Here is a 14,802-nt window from a genome sequence, read left to right as displayed (position 1 = left end):
CAGGGAGGAGCCACACGATATGTCCCGCCCTGACTTCCTGTTTCAGTGGAAATAACGTCAACACATCGAATAACGCTGTGCGTATTCTGCATGAATAATGAAGGAATTGGATGTGTTTGCTCGTACTCTTTTGTAATGAACTTCATCAGAGCTTATTTAGTGTTTACTTTACGCTTTCTTGAATGTTTTTTTTTTTTTTTGTATTCATTACCCATGAGAGCCACACAGCAGCCAACTACACTGACCACAAATTCTTCCTTTTAAAATAGTATCTTATCTCTGAAAGAAGCAATTATACAGACTCAGAGCTTCATTTAAAAACACATTTGAAAAAGGAAATTACCGAGCTGCAATTGGGCTTCCAAATGAATTTGGAGAGTTTGAACAGGTACGCGGGCGCTCGGGGGATTAGTGGTTAGCACGTTCTCCTCACACCTCCAGGGTCGGGGGTTTGATTCCCACCGTGGCTCTGTATGGGCGGAGTTTGTGTGTTCTCCCCGTGCTGCGGGGGTTTCCTCCGGGTACTCCGGTTTCCTCCCCCAGTACAAAGACATGCATGGTAGGCTGATTGGCGTGTCTGTAGTGTATGAATGGGTGTGTGAGTGTGCCCTGTGATGGACTGGCACCCCATCCAGGATGTACCCCACTTTAAGCCCCGTGCATCCCGGGATAGGCTCCAGGCTCTGTAGGATGAGCGGTATAGAAGATGGATGAACAGGTACGCTATAGATACAGTGGCTAGAAATTTAGTCTAACAAACGCTGCTATTCCTTTAAGTCTTTACACCTTTCTTGTCCTTGGTCTGCTGTATTTACACCTGCTGTACTCCACTGTGCCTGTGCTGTCTTAAATAATACGGTCCAGACTGCTGTACTTACCGCACTAAGAACGATGCTCGATGGTGTGTTTTATTACGCTGCCTGGATGCTTTAACGTGCTAGTTTAAACCCTAAGAGGCCCCACATGCCTGAGCAAAGCAGAAGCACTTAAACTCAGCCCGGCTTTACAGCCCCCATCAGACTCGCTTCATCCCAGCTCCCGGAGCCGTAAAGCCGAACAGCTGAAGACTGCTGTACGGGAACGTTGGGATAAAATTCACTCGTAGATCCTCCATCAGCTCCGAGTTTCTGCTGCGAACACAAAGCTGTTTATGTGAGCTCCTGTTTGATTTAGTCGCATGCTACACTATCGATTTTATTGTCATCTTGTGCTGACAGATTATCAGACTTTAACTTTCTTGGAGTTTCTTATCTCTCCAACGCACCGAGGTCTGCACGCCGCCGCAGCTTTAGATCAGAGCTGTCACTCCGGATTGAGGCGTGAAATGCTGATGTTTGGTGAAAATGTAGCAAAAAAACCCCCGGACTTTCAACTGGTTGGTGTAGATGGAGAGTTTTCCTCTGAATCACGGGTGTGTAGATTTTATAGAATGGGAACACTTTACTGTATGTGAAGATGTGAAGCCTACATTGGGCTTCATAACACATTCAAAAGCATTGCAGGAATCTTGTATAAAGCAATGCTGGATGTTTTATATATATATATATATAATGTATATCTTCAAATTATAATTGATCTGTCATGAAGACTTTCCTGTATAGGGAAACTTCAAGTTACAGCTTTCCCTCGGACAGTTCCAAAGCACTGACACTGGAGACTCCTTCCATAAACGTTATATAACCGTTTTCTTTCGGAAACCTTCATACAAGTCCCTGTGAATGAGCTGTGGACTGTCCGAGCTACTGTTATAGACAGTTAATCGACACGTTCCGACCAATCACGATCCAGAATTCAACAGTGCTGTAGTTTATGCAAAGACCTGAAGCGTCGTGAGTTTTGACACAGGACTTTCGACAGATCTGTACATTGATTCTCTAAACCTTTGGTTTTAGCTCTCACACACTGTGCACAGGAAACACATATCAGCTACACAAACTCACACACACACACACACACACACACACACACACTCTCACCTCCCCGTCAGGCAGAGGAAATGAGCTCCGCTCCACTATAAACTCACATTCTGTCCATGAGGTAATGAGCCCACAAAGGCATGTCAATACAATTTATGTGGTGGGGCACAAAAGAGTCGGCTCTCGGCTGTACACGCATTCCTGAAGTCTTTACCACTGGGTTATGGTTTGTGACCAAACACACTGCTTCATTACGGCGCTTTAAACTCAGACGCTACCGACAAAGAGCTCTAATGGCGTTATGAGTTCATTACCAAGGGTGAGCTAAAGGTCAGTGCCACATTCTCATGTTTGATCATGGAGTTGTACGTGTCCATCCTCTGACCTTTTATTTGTGTGTGTGTGTGTGTGTGTGTGTGTATCTATGGCTGAGTTTCCCCCAAAAAACATTTGTAAAGATGTGTAAGAGAGAAAGAGAGAGAGTGTTCAATGTGATGCTCGCTCTACCATTCAATAATGATCCGTCGTCAGTCTCGGGGAGGTAACAGTGCTGGTAATGTCGGCCATTTTACAGATTTTTAATTTGATACACTGGGACGTTTTCAGAATTGAGCAAAGTGCGCTTAGTGAGGATTTAAGTGAGCACTCGGGCGCTGTCCTGAAGTTCTGTGAGATTTACGCATGTCGAGTGGAGTTTGTGTAAAAGAGAGGCATGTCAGTGCAGATGAACGCGTTTTTACTGGTGTGATACAGGTTTGAGTGAGCTGTAATCATTGCAGATGAGTGCTCGGTCAGCTTATCCTTCAAATCGCGGTCACGCTACGTTTTCTTTACAAGAGATCACGTCAAAGTGGTGCACCCAGTGAACTATCAGGAAAAAAATGTGTTTTGTGCTGGAGCGAGTGCTGGTTTATGTGGAATTAGAAGCACCTTATTATATCTACATCATGGTCAGGTATGGTCTTGGGGTTATGAGTCCTGGTTTTCACCCAGCCAACCTGGGTTCAACTCCCAGTATGGGACGTTGTGTTTATTGTAATCCCTGCTTTAATTTGAGCATTCCCTTTCATCATGAGCGACAATTGATGGAGTTCCAGGTCCTGTTTTTCAGCCAGCAACCCTCTTAACAGGACGAGGTGGCCGAGTGGTTAAGGCGATGGACTGCTAATCCATTGTGCTCTGCACGCGTGGGTTCAAATCCCATCCTCGTCGAAAGCTGTGTTTTGTGGCAGTGGTTAAGATGTTGGACTACTGATTGGAAGGTCGTGAGTTCAAAGCCCAGCACTGCCCAGCTGCTGCTGTTGGCCCTTGAGCAACGCCCTTAACCCTCAGTAGTATAAATGAGATAAATGTAAGTCGCTCTGTATAAGGGCGTACGCCAAACGCCACAAATGTAATGAAATACAAACTGCGGAAATCATTTTGTTCAATTAAACCCGTGATTAATGTTAATTATTATTATTAACATCATAAATAGTGGTGCATTTCCTTTTCATCCATTTATAATGTATGGGGGCGTCCATGTGAGTGATTCCATACCATCACAAAAGTTTTCACCCGCTTTTCTAATAACCTGCATGTCCATCTTTTACTTTATAAATTCATTTTAAACTCTTTCATATCCTCTAAGCAGCTTTTGGATCTTTATCAGTGTCTGAATTCATTTTCTGTTTAATTTTGCTTCACGTTTTGAAATACTGCCTTATATATTATTTGTGTTATTATTATTATTCTTATGTTTCTTCTTCTTCTTCTTCTTCTTCTTCTTATTATTATTATTATTAATAGTAGTAGTAGTAGTAGAGAAATTGTATTTTTCTTGCCATTAAAACCCATTGATGGTGTGCAAACTTTCGCACTCAACCGTATAAGCGATATGGACGGGACACAGATGTAAAAACCTCATTAAATCAGGGCTATTTTTTTTTTTTTTTAAATCTTTTAAAGGAGGTGCTATTTCCTGTCAAAACAGGAAATGACAGCAGGACAGAGAGGGCAGAGCGGAAACATAGGTTTGATGTTAGCCGGCTAAAACCGAGCTGTAAAAAGCGTAGCACCTGCTGTGAGGTGTGTAAAGTAAGCAGTCTTGTTTATGGAACGTGGCACTGAAACGTCACCCACGCTGCTTGTTTTTACATTTTGGGGGGAAAGTGACCTGCCCTGACCTCCAGGACTGCTAGAATGCTTGTATAATATAAGTTCTGTTTTTCCACTATTTCACTTTTTTCACCAGGAGAACCGGTCCGTTCTCAGATCAAGACACGCCCGTGTAAGCTGTGTCTGTTACTGCAGCTTTGCTCCAGCGCACACAAATGAATAGAGAAATCTAAATGACAGGAGGAGAGGAATAACAAAGCAGGCTAATTACACGTTCCACTAATCGTCAGCAAAAACACAAACAGGTACAAACGACAGCAAAACGACGAGTGTACGCCGTCTCACATGAATATTAATTAAGCACCGGCAACAGTTTTAGACTGGCAGTCCCTTTGAAGGTGTTCAATCCGAATCTTCGTCTCTACAGTAATTAGTCTAGTGCTACTGTTACTTCAAAATCTCTCACCTTTGTCTGTCTATGGTTTCTACATTTTGACAGCTTTTGATGGAAAAAAAGAATAAAAGTGTCAATATTTAACATTTGCCTCAACATTTCATAATTTCCTCCCCACAGCTGAGAGTTTCCCCTTGACAGATGTTCCCAAGGAGAATATTTACAAACGGAAACCACTAAACAACCGATAGAACCCTGAAGGAGCCGTAAGAGAGTAAACCAAAACCCTAAAATTCTGTAATATTAAAAACATGCTTTAAATGTAGAGGTTAGCTAGACATTAGTTACGTAGAAGGTAGATAGATGTTAGTTATGTACATTTAGAGCATTTGTCATACTTATTATCCAGAGTGACTTATATTTATTTCATTTATACATGTGATCAGTTGAGGGTTAAGGGATTTGCTCAAGGGCCCAGCAGTTGGGGCTTGAACTCATGACCTTCTGAGAAGGAACCCATCATCTTAACCACTGAGCTACCACCGCCCCTTCTGTAGAGTTTAGTTAAATAGAGATTAGATATGTAGAGGTTAGAAAGATTACTGTTATGTAGAGGTTAATTAGATACAGGTTAGTTATGTAGAGGTTATGTAGATACAGGTTAGTTATGTAGATGTTAGTTATATACAGGTTAATTAGATACAGGTTAGTTATGTAGAGGTTATGTAGAGGTTAGTTATGTAGAGGTTAGTTATGTAGAGGTTATGTAGAAGTTAATTAGATACAGGTTAGATATGTAGACGTTATGTAGAGGTTAGTTATGTAGAGGTTAGTTATGTAGAGGTTAGTTATGTAGAGGTTAATTAGATACAGGTTAGATATGTAGAGGTTATGTAGAGGTTAGTTATGTAGAGGTTAGTTATGTAGAGGTTATGTAGAAGTTAATTAGATACAGGTTAGTTATGTAAAGGTTAGTTATGTAGAGGTTATGTAGAGGTTATGTAGAAGTTAATTAGATACAGGTTAGTTATGTAGAGGTTATGTAGAGGTTATGTAGAGGTTAATTAGATACAGGTTAGTTATGTAGAGGTTAATTAGATACAGGTTAGTTATGTAGAGGTTATGTAGAGGTTAGTTATGTAGAGGTTATGTAGAGGTTAATTAGATACAGGTTAGTTATGTAGAGGTTATGTAGAGGTTAGTTATGTAGAGGTTAATTAGATACAGGTTAGATATGTAGAGGTTATGTAGAGGTTAGTTATGTAGAGGTTATGTAGAAGTTAATTAGATACAGGTTAGTTATGTAGAGGTTATGTAGAGGTTATGTAGAGGTTAATTAGATACAGGTTAGTTATGTAGAGGTTATGTAGAGGTTATGTAGAGGTTAATTCGATACAGGTTAGTTACGTAGAGGTTATGTAGAGGTTAGTTATGTAGAGGTTATGTAGAGGTTAGTTATGTAGAGGTTATGTAGAGGTTAATTAGATACAGGTTAGTTATGTAGAGGTTATGTAGAGGTTAATTAGATACAGGTTAGTTACGTAGAGGTTATGTAGAGGTTAGTTATGTAGAGGTTATGTAGAGGTTAATTAGATACAGGTTAGTTATGTAGAGGTTATGTAGAGGTTATGTAGAGGTTAGTTAGATACAGGTTAGTTATGTAGAGGTTATGTAGAGGTTATGTAGAGGTTAATTAGACACAGGTTAGTTATGTAGAGGTTATGTAGAGGTTAATTCGATACAGGTTAGTTACGTAGAGGTTATGTAGAGGTTAGTTATGTAGAGGTTATGTAGAGGTTAGTTATGTAGAGGTTATGTAGAGGTTATGTAGAGGTTAGTTAGATACAGGTTAGATATGTAGAGGTTATGTAGAGGTTAGTTATGTAGAGGTTATGTAGAGGTTAGTTATGTAGAGGTTATGTAGAGGTTAATTAGATACAGGTTAGTTATGTAGAGGTTATGTAGAAGTTAATTAGATACAGGTTAGTTATGTAGAGGTTATGTAGAGGTTAGTTATGTAGAGGTTATGTAGAGGTTAATTAGATACAGGTTAGTTATGTAGAGGTTATGTAGAAGTTAATTAGATACAGGTTAGTTATGTAGAGGTTATGTAGAGGTTAGTTATGTAGAGGTTATGTAGAGGTTAATTAGATACAGGTTAGTTACGTAGAGGTTATGTAGAGGTTAGTTATGTAGAGGTTCATTAGATACAGGTTATTTAGATAAAGGTTAGTTATTAGTCATAGTGGGGAGAGTAGAATCATGATCATTAAATTAACTGATGTTCAGATCATATCTTTAATCCACGATGTGTTTGAACGTTCTTGAAAGGAGAAAACATCAACATTAATCAGACTGTGCTAACTTTTGTTAAACTGAATTGTTCTGTAGACTGTGTTTTGTTCTTTTCCACAGTTTGTCTTCTATGTAAAATAAAATGAGTGTGTGAAAGCCCGCTCCATGGAGCAGTTGTAAGAGAACGAGCGCTGTGTGGAGGAGGAAATTATTTTAGTGCTGATTTGTTTTAATTGGATTTTTCACTTGACTCATTCTGCTGAATGATTTTATTCATCATTTGCCTAATTAGCCTGCGTGATGTGCAGCTCTGCAACTCTAATGATTCTTCATCGAGTGTGTGATTTTACAGCACAGGACATTAAATACACCTAACATGTATTACTGCAGGAGCTCGGGCCTTACATTAATCACTAACGTAACCACACTGCACAGCCTGCTCGGGTTTAGAACACACATTTACTCCCTCACATTTACTAATGAATATATGCTTAGTCTGGCAACACTTTTTCCATAAGACATCGTTATCATTCTTTATTTAAAAAGGCTTTACTGCTTGGTGCATTGTTATGTAGAGGTTAATTAGATAGAGGTTAGTTATATAAAGGTTAGTTATGTAGAGGTTAATTAGATAGAGGTTAGTTATATAAAGGTTAGTTATGTAGAGGTTAGTTATGTAGAGGTTAGTTATATAAAGGTTAGTTATGTAGAGGTTAGTTAGATAGAGGTTAGTTATATAAAGGTTAGTTATGTAGAGGTTAATTAGATAGAGGTTAGTTATATAAAGGTTAGTTCTGTAAAGGTTAGTTATGTAGAGGTTAGTTATATAAAGGTTAGTTATGTAGAGGTTGGTTAGATATAGATTAATTAGATAGAGGTTAGTTATATAAAGGTTAGTTCTGTAGAGGTTAGTTAGATAGAGGTTAGTTATATAAAGGTTAGTTATGTAGAGGTTAGTTATATAAAGGTTAGTTCTGTAAAGGTTAGTTATGTAGAGGTTAATTAGATAGATTAGTTAATTAGGTTAATTCGATTTTTTTTCTCTCAAAACAATAAGTTCAGATCTCTGAACAATTAGTCATATACTTCACAACTTCTAAACGTCCTTTCATTGCGTGAACCGTCACATGCAAAACGATCCATTCAACGATCAAAACCATGATCAGAAAAATGATTTCATGTTAGTGATTTAGTAATTACTGCTGTATAAAGCACTAGCCAGCGTTTGAGCTAAGCAGTCGGAGGCTGTGCTTTAAGATGGAGTCTTTGTCCAAATTTTCAATATAAAAAAAAATCAGTGGCACGTTGTGGAGAGATTTATTTTTCTAAACTATGTTTAATGTGTAAACAGACAAATTGGGTCCCAGTGCTGATAATCACGGTGATCTTCTCTAATCTACCTCAGTGCTATCATTTTCTTTGTTTGCAGAATGAGCACTGGGAATATAAATTGCCCTGCGAGGTTGCTAGGACTTTTGTGCTGCTGATTATGTAAATCATTTTTAAAAATGTGCCATTTTGAACGCGGACTCTCGAATGTGAAATGTAGCCACGTGTCATCACGGAGCGCACGCTGGCTGCCGATAATGGGAGCTCGTCGGCCGGGAAGCGATCGTAATCGAGCGTAATGGCTGTATTAAGTGCCTCCATATGTAATATTTGCCCATATCTCGCAGCCAATTACGTCTGTCTCATTAACATCGATACGTGTGGGGTTGTACGGCCGAGACGACTCTCCCGAAAAACCGAGTAAGGAAAGAATTTAACGATAATCAACATTATCTCCGAAGAACAAAAAAACCCTCAAATTCAATTCCTCAGAATGAACTCGCCAGGACTTAGTGTCAATGAAACTGAAATTACCTGCGAAAAATCTGTATATTTATTTTCAGTTTTTATTTCTGTGGTTATTTTAATTCTCCAAATTTAATTCTTTTCAAGTTCACTTTAAGTTTTAGGTTTTATACTCGACTACACACCAGTCCTCCTTTTCACATCCTCACACGCATCAGAACGTTTTGCTCTTTTTAAGATGATTATATTTTATCTTTCTTTTACATTAATTGATTAATTGTTGCTTTATATTTATATGTATCATTGTCTGTGTTAGCTTTTGGCTCTTTTATTCTGAAAGTGTGCCAAGGACCAGTGAAACACACACACACACACACACACACACATGTATGAGGGCTTGATTAAGAGGCTGCTGGAGACATGAATATGCACCAGGAATATTTTAAACCTGAGTGAAGCTCATTTGGAGGACAGTACTGAGTCGAGGAGCTTCCTGCATTAACCCGCCACTAGAGTGAACGATGCCACTTCTGTAATCTAATTTGTGGACTTACTAACTCGTGCGGTATGGACGTGTAACGCCAGCGGTGTTTTGTCATGTTCCAGTCGTACAGCTCGGTGTTTTTCTGCTCTCCAGCACCTGCTTCATCATCACCACCCAGCTACCACGCACATGATGAGATGAAGCAGGTGTGTACCAGCAGGAAGACATTACAATATGCACCGCTTTCCTTAAGAGTGCTGTTCATTAGGCTGCACCTGCGTATGCCCTTTACAACAACTGATATAATCTGACAGACATGACTGAAGGCATGTTTGAACAGACGTCCGTCATAAAGAAGTCAATACTGATGTCAAGAGGACGTGAAATCAGAGTCAAAACAGAATTTTGTTGACATAGTTAAACCATAATCCTAGCCTAACTCTAACCCTAACTCAAACCTCAATTTGGCCCAACCCTATCCCAAGTGCAAACATAACCCTAGCCCAGCAACTTTAATCCTAAACAGGTCTAACTTTCACCTAATCCCAAACATAGGCAACACCTAACTCTCGCCAAATCCTTACTGTAGGCCAATACTACACTTAAGCAAACTTGAAATCTAGCTCAGTGCTAATCCTAGCCAAAATTTCACCCGGGATCAACCCAAAATGCAGCCTAACCCTAACCATAGGTGAACTATAACCCTCACCAAACCCTAAAACCATACTGTAACCCTGTACAGAGCTTGAACCCATAGCCTCCAGACCCTAGCCCAATCCTATCTCCAGTCACAATTTACTCTAGCTTAACCCTAACCCTAGCCCCAACTCTAACACCAGACTGACCCTAACACCAGTTCAACCCAAATCCTAGCCCAAGCCTAACGCTAGGCAAATCCTAACTTTTCTCCAACCCTAATGCTAGCTTAACCCCATCCCTATCCCAAACGTTACACTGGCCCATACATAACATAGACCCACCAACCTTAGTCTAACCCTAACCCTACCTAACCCTAATCCAACTCTATCCCAAGATCAACCATAACACCCTCTACCCAGGCACACACATCTGCAATCGGCAATATTTGCAGGAGCTTGCAGATTTTCCGCAGATTTGCGCCAAGGCGTGTCATGTGACGTCACCACAACGCGCCGTGTGACGTCACCACAACACATGTTCAGCCAAAGCTATCTTCGAATCGCGTGTGTCGAACATGAGTACAGCTGAAATTTGAGTACCTCTGAAAAGATCTCGTTTACCAACGGACATCACGGCGAAAGATTTTCCTGAAATTGCGACTTTGGCAATTTAAAATCTATCGCTCTATCTACCTTGACTTGTGTATTATGTTAACTTGAACTTGACCTTGAGCACTAGAAATGCCTTTGTGCCCTTGAGGTTGTTTTTACAATCATAAACCGTGTTTGTGTCGCGCTCACGCTCCAGGAGTTCAATCCATTTGCAAATGCAGGCATTAATTATGATCCTGACCCCGCCCCTAATATTCCATCTGCCACCGCGCTTATAAAGGACAAACTCTGTTTATTGTGTGAAGTGATTTATGTTTTAGTGCGTAAGAAGCTGCAGTTCTCTCGCTTCCCAGACTCTTTGGGTTTAGTTGTGAACCAGTTCCGGCTTCGGTCAGACGTCTCAACATCACCACAAGGTAAAAACCAGTCTTGTATTTTGTGCCTCATCATCGACTGCTGGACCACGAGAGATCGCGGCAGGGTGTAAACGGTCCGAATGATATCGCGTGAAGCTCGTGATATTTCTGCAGTTTGTTTACTCAGAATTGAATGATCACACCGCAGTGCAAATGTGCAAACAGATACCAAGTGTGTAGAGACAGGTCTCTCATAAATGTATATATTCTTACATAATGTATACATTACTTACTTTTATTGAGCTGCAGTACAGCTGGATGCGGAGGTTAACGTACAGAATGAACTGACGAAAAATAGAAAAAAGAAAACGGGTGAATCAGTTAAAGCACAGAAAATGCTCTAGCGAATTATTTATTTATTTATTTATTTATTTATTTATTATGTACAGCCAACCTGAGCATCAGAAGTACAGTATATAAATGGAACATCATCACCATCTTCTTCTTCTTCTTCTTCTTCTTCATTTTATTGTAAATTTGTTTAATTAAAAAGCTGAAGTCTGTTTATTTGAATGCTTTCCTTTTCTTCATCCACATGCTTTCTTTTATTATTATTATTATTATTATTATTATTATTAATTTATTTATTTTTTCCGTTGGAAAGCTTACACTCATCTCCCTGCTTTCTTTTTTTCCCTCTTGTATTTTCTTTTCATTATTTTTGAAGGCTTATGCTTCTGCCTGCTTTGTTCTATTTAAAAAAAAAAAAAACTATTTTTAAGGAATTTAATTTAGTCTAACAGAACAGAAAATTGTCATTTACGTGTAATTTTCCTCTGGCTGCAGCGCAGATGAGGCAGTTAAGGGTGAAATTCAGCTACACTTTTGGTTCATACATCATTCGTTTTCTGCAGGGTTTATTAGAACAGATCTCTGGTTATGAAAACACACGAGCGTATAGTACTTCATTTCATTTCTTTCCACCAGTGTGGCATTTCCATGAACCTACAGAGATTCTCTTTCAAAGCCATAAGGATATTAATAGTAGGAAGACTTTGGATGACAGCACAGGAACAGGAAGTTTACAATGCTCACAGCTGGCATGGTATAGCCACCGTTCCCCACACTCCAGCCTCTCTATTGTGTTTCGCTGGCGGTGAAAAGAGCAGCACAGGAGGTGGATGCACCACTCAGTGGGGGATTTTTGACTGAAAAGCTTTCCAAAGTGTGCCTCGTTGTCCGTAGTCTCGTCTCTCAGAATGCAGGGGCTAGAGCAGACACCGGTGGGGCGGAGCCCCGGAGGCCCCGGCTCATTGAACACCACTGACTCATGAGTAATGAGCTTCTGACTTTCTGACCTCTGTTCGACACTAGCTCCAGAAGCTGTTTGGGAAAGCTGTTTTTGGCTGTGGAAGTGTGTGTGTGTGTGTGTGTGTGTGTGTCTGTCTATATATTCTGGTCAGATGCTGTTTACCATAATGTTCCTGGCCTCTATTAAAAAAGTCACAAATTCTTGAAGCTCTGAATAATAAACTGGAACATTTGAGAACATTAAAGAGTGCATGCGCTCTTAAAAAAAAATTCCGAACACTTTACTTTAGGGGTTCTTTGGTTCTCCCTCCATTAATGTTCCTACAGTAGCACGTTTTCCTATCAGAAACAGTTCCTTTTCTGGAACCCTTAAAGAACCCTTGAAGAAGCCTTTTTTTCTAATCCCGTGTGTATTAACTGTGCGATAAGTGTGCGATACAAACTTCAAATTATTGCTCATTGTAATGTTCTTAAGACCTTGAACCTGTCAGGTGCTCAGGCGCTTGGTAAAGTCAGAAAAAAGGCTTCTTCAAGGGTTCATTGGCTAAGTAAGGGTTCTTAGGCTCCAAAAATCTTTAGGCTTTTGCTAGTTGCCTGTAAAGCTTTTAAAGGTTCTCACAGGAAGACAACTTAAGAACCCTTAAGAAAGAAATTGGCTTGAAGTGGCCCCTGGGATAACTACCCAGGGGGATGTGAGCTTGACTGTGTGAAAAAGAAGTAAAAGCTTAATTCTGGATTTTGCAAAAGGGCTTAAAAGAAACCTGTTTTACTCAGAAATACATTGTTGCAGTTTTTTTTTTTTTTTTTAAAAAAAAGAAAGCCTTATGATTGACTTGTCTTGCTTGTTGTACAGTTACGTAATCATATGTTATTTTTATTCATGTCATGCATCCTGGAATAACAGTGAAATCCCTTAAAGCCCCATTATTGACTGACCTTTTAAAGCCCATTCATCAAAATGTCTTTTGTCTCATTTTTGAAAGCCACATTATAAAGACATGTATTGATTCCATCCAAACATGAACAGTAGGTAACATGTCTCGGGTATAGGCCGTGCTGGAAGGTTTAGCTCTAACAGGTTGTGATGCATGCAGTTATGGTTGAAGCAGATTGCAGACGTCTGGCATGCTGGCATTATTCTGACTCCCCTACAGTGCACTCCAGACAAAAGCACTCAATAACCACGACTCCTCGGCCCGCCCTGTTACTCGTGAACACCAACAGCGGGGGAATAGCAATACATCACAATATGGTGTTTAGCTATGTCTGTGGATGGAGGAAAGCGGGCTTTATTCAGCATTTCAATCATGAATTTGTCTACAGTGTGGAGTAATTTAGACTGGGTAGGAATGGACAGATCAGATTTGAGGAAGCTGAATGTCATCAGATATTTAGTCCTGTTACTTTTTTGCTTGGCTGAAGATCCGGCAGTTAGCACTGGGGTGTTGGTGTGGGTAGAGCAGATCAAATGGAGTAAAAACACCAAAACTACATTATGTATTTATCCTTAAAGGTCCCGTGTAAACCAATAACACATTGCCTTTTAGTATTTATGATAGGGTACGCATGTACAGCAAAAGTGGGCGTGGCCTAAAATTACTTTAATCAATATCAGAAATCACTTCCTGTTAAAATTACTTCAGCATTAATGTTATTTTTCTCTCATCCGATTAGGTTATAAATGTTTGCATTTTGTCCCGTTACTTTAGGTCAGGATACATATTTAAAAAGAAATATTTCAGTTCAAGAACTGCTACATAAAATAGAAAATCTCAAAACGGAACCACATGAAAGGTTTTCCCCGGCCACTACACACTACATTACTCCAGTGTTTCTTAACTGAGTTCGGCCTGTGACTCCATTTTAATGGACGAAATTGAATTAATAGCTTAGGCTAGAAGGTTAGGTTCAAAATGTTTTTATTATTTAAAAAAATATTCCCAATACTCCACAATAACAGCTGGTCAAAATCTTGAGATTCAGAACCTATGAACAATTTCTGTGAGTGAAACACTTAAATAGGATGTTTTATTTCTTTTCTCTATTGAATGTAAATGGTGCACTTCTATAGCGCTTTACACTGTGTCTCATTCACCCATTCACACACACACTCACACACCAGTGGTAGCAGAGCTGCCACGCAAGGTGCTAACTTGCCATCGGGAGCAACTTGGGGTTCAGTGTCTTGCTCAAGGACACTTCGGCATGTGGAGTCACCAGGGACCGGGAATCGAACCGCCAGCCCTACGATTAGTGGACGACCCGCTCTACCACCTGATCCACAGCCGCCCCAGTGGCTAGTTTTAGAGTGTAAACAGGTTCTCTCTTCTCCCTGCCTTTGCACATATTCATATTTTCTTTTGTATCTGACTTTTCTCACAAGCGAGAGAAGTCAGATACAAATCAAGCTAGGTGCTTGATTTGATTATTTATTTATTTTCCTCTTGCTCCTTGCTCGGCTTTTCTGCAGCCCTAAGATCAACTAGACATCTCTGTGGAAATCTGCACAGCAACACTGCTAGGATGTAATACTGATAGTGTCCTTATATCTGAACCAAAATGTGCATAGAAATGATTAAATTCCTAAGCTAGTGACCTTTCCGTGCAGATAGCACCTGACATTTTCTGCTAATGTGAGGTTTCTGGGGTTATTACAGTTAAACAGATTCCATGGGCCTAATTTATCTGATCTCTTTGCTTGTCTAACAGTTTTATTCACATCTTACTCAGCCATCCTATAAAGATCATCTTCTACTGATTTACAAGCAGAATTTCCAGTCTGCCTTTGCTTTATTTTATTAGCATTATTGGCTTTGGGTGTTGAAGGAAGGCTTAAAATGGGGGTGTGGACAACCAATGTCTAACCAAATAGAACACGGGGGTGTGAAACACCAAGTCTGTCAAA

General features: G+C 39.8%; 1 protein-coding gene and 1 non-coding gene across 2 annotated transcripts in view; both read left to right on the top strand.

Annotated features, from left to right (window-relative positions):
• Positions 1 to 14,802, top strand: part of kif26aa (kinesin family member 26Aa) — a 91,148-nt gene that overhangs the window by 18,862 nt on the left and 57,484 nt on the right. The gene's annotated exons all lie outside the window — the stretch shown is intronic.
• trnas-gcu (transfer RNA serine (anticodon GCU)) lies at positions 3,047 to 3,128 on the top strand. Its single transcript has one exon. It is a non-coding gene; the product is annotated as a tRNA-Ser (tRNA).

Source organism: Ictalurus furcatus, chromosome 25 (assembly GCF_023375685.1).
Source record: "Ictalurus furcatus strain D&B chromosome 25, Billie_1.0, whole genome shotgun sequence".
Taxonomy (NCBI): Eukaryota; Metazoa; Chordata; class Actinopteri; order Siluriformes; family Ictaluridae; genus Ictalurus; species Ictalurus furcatus.
The sequence above is the reverse complement of the archived record's forward strand: the minus strand, read 5'-3'. Positions and strand labels throughout refer to the sequence as shown.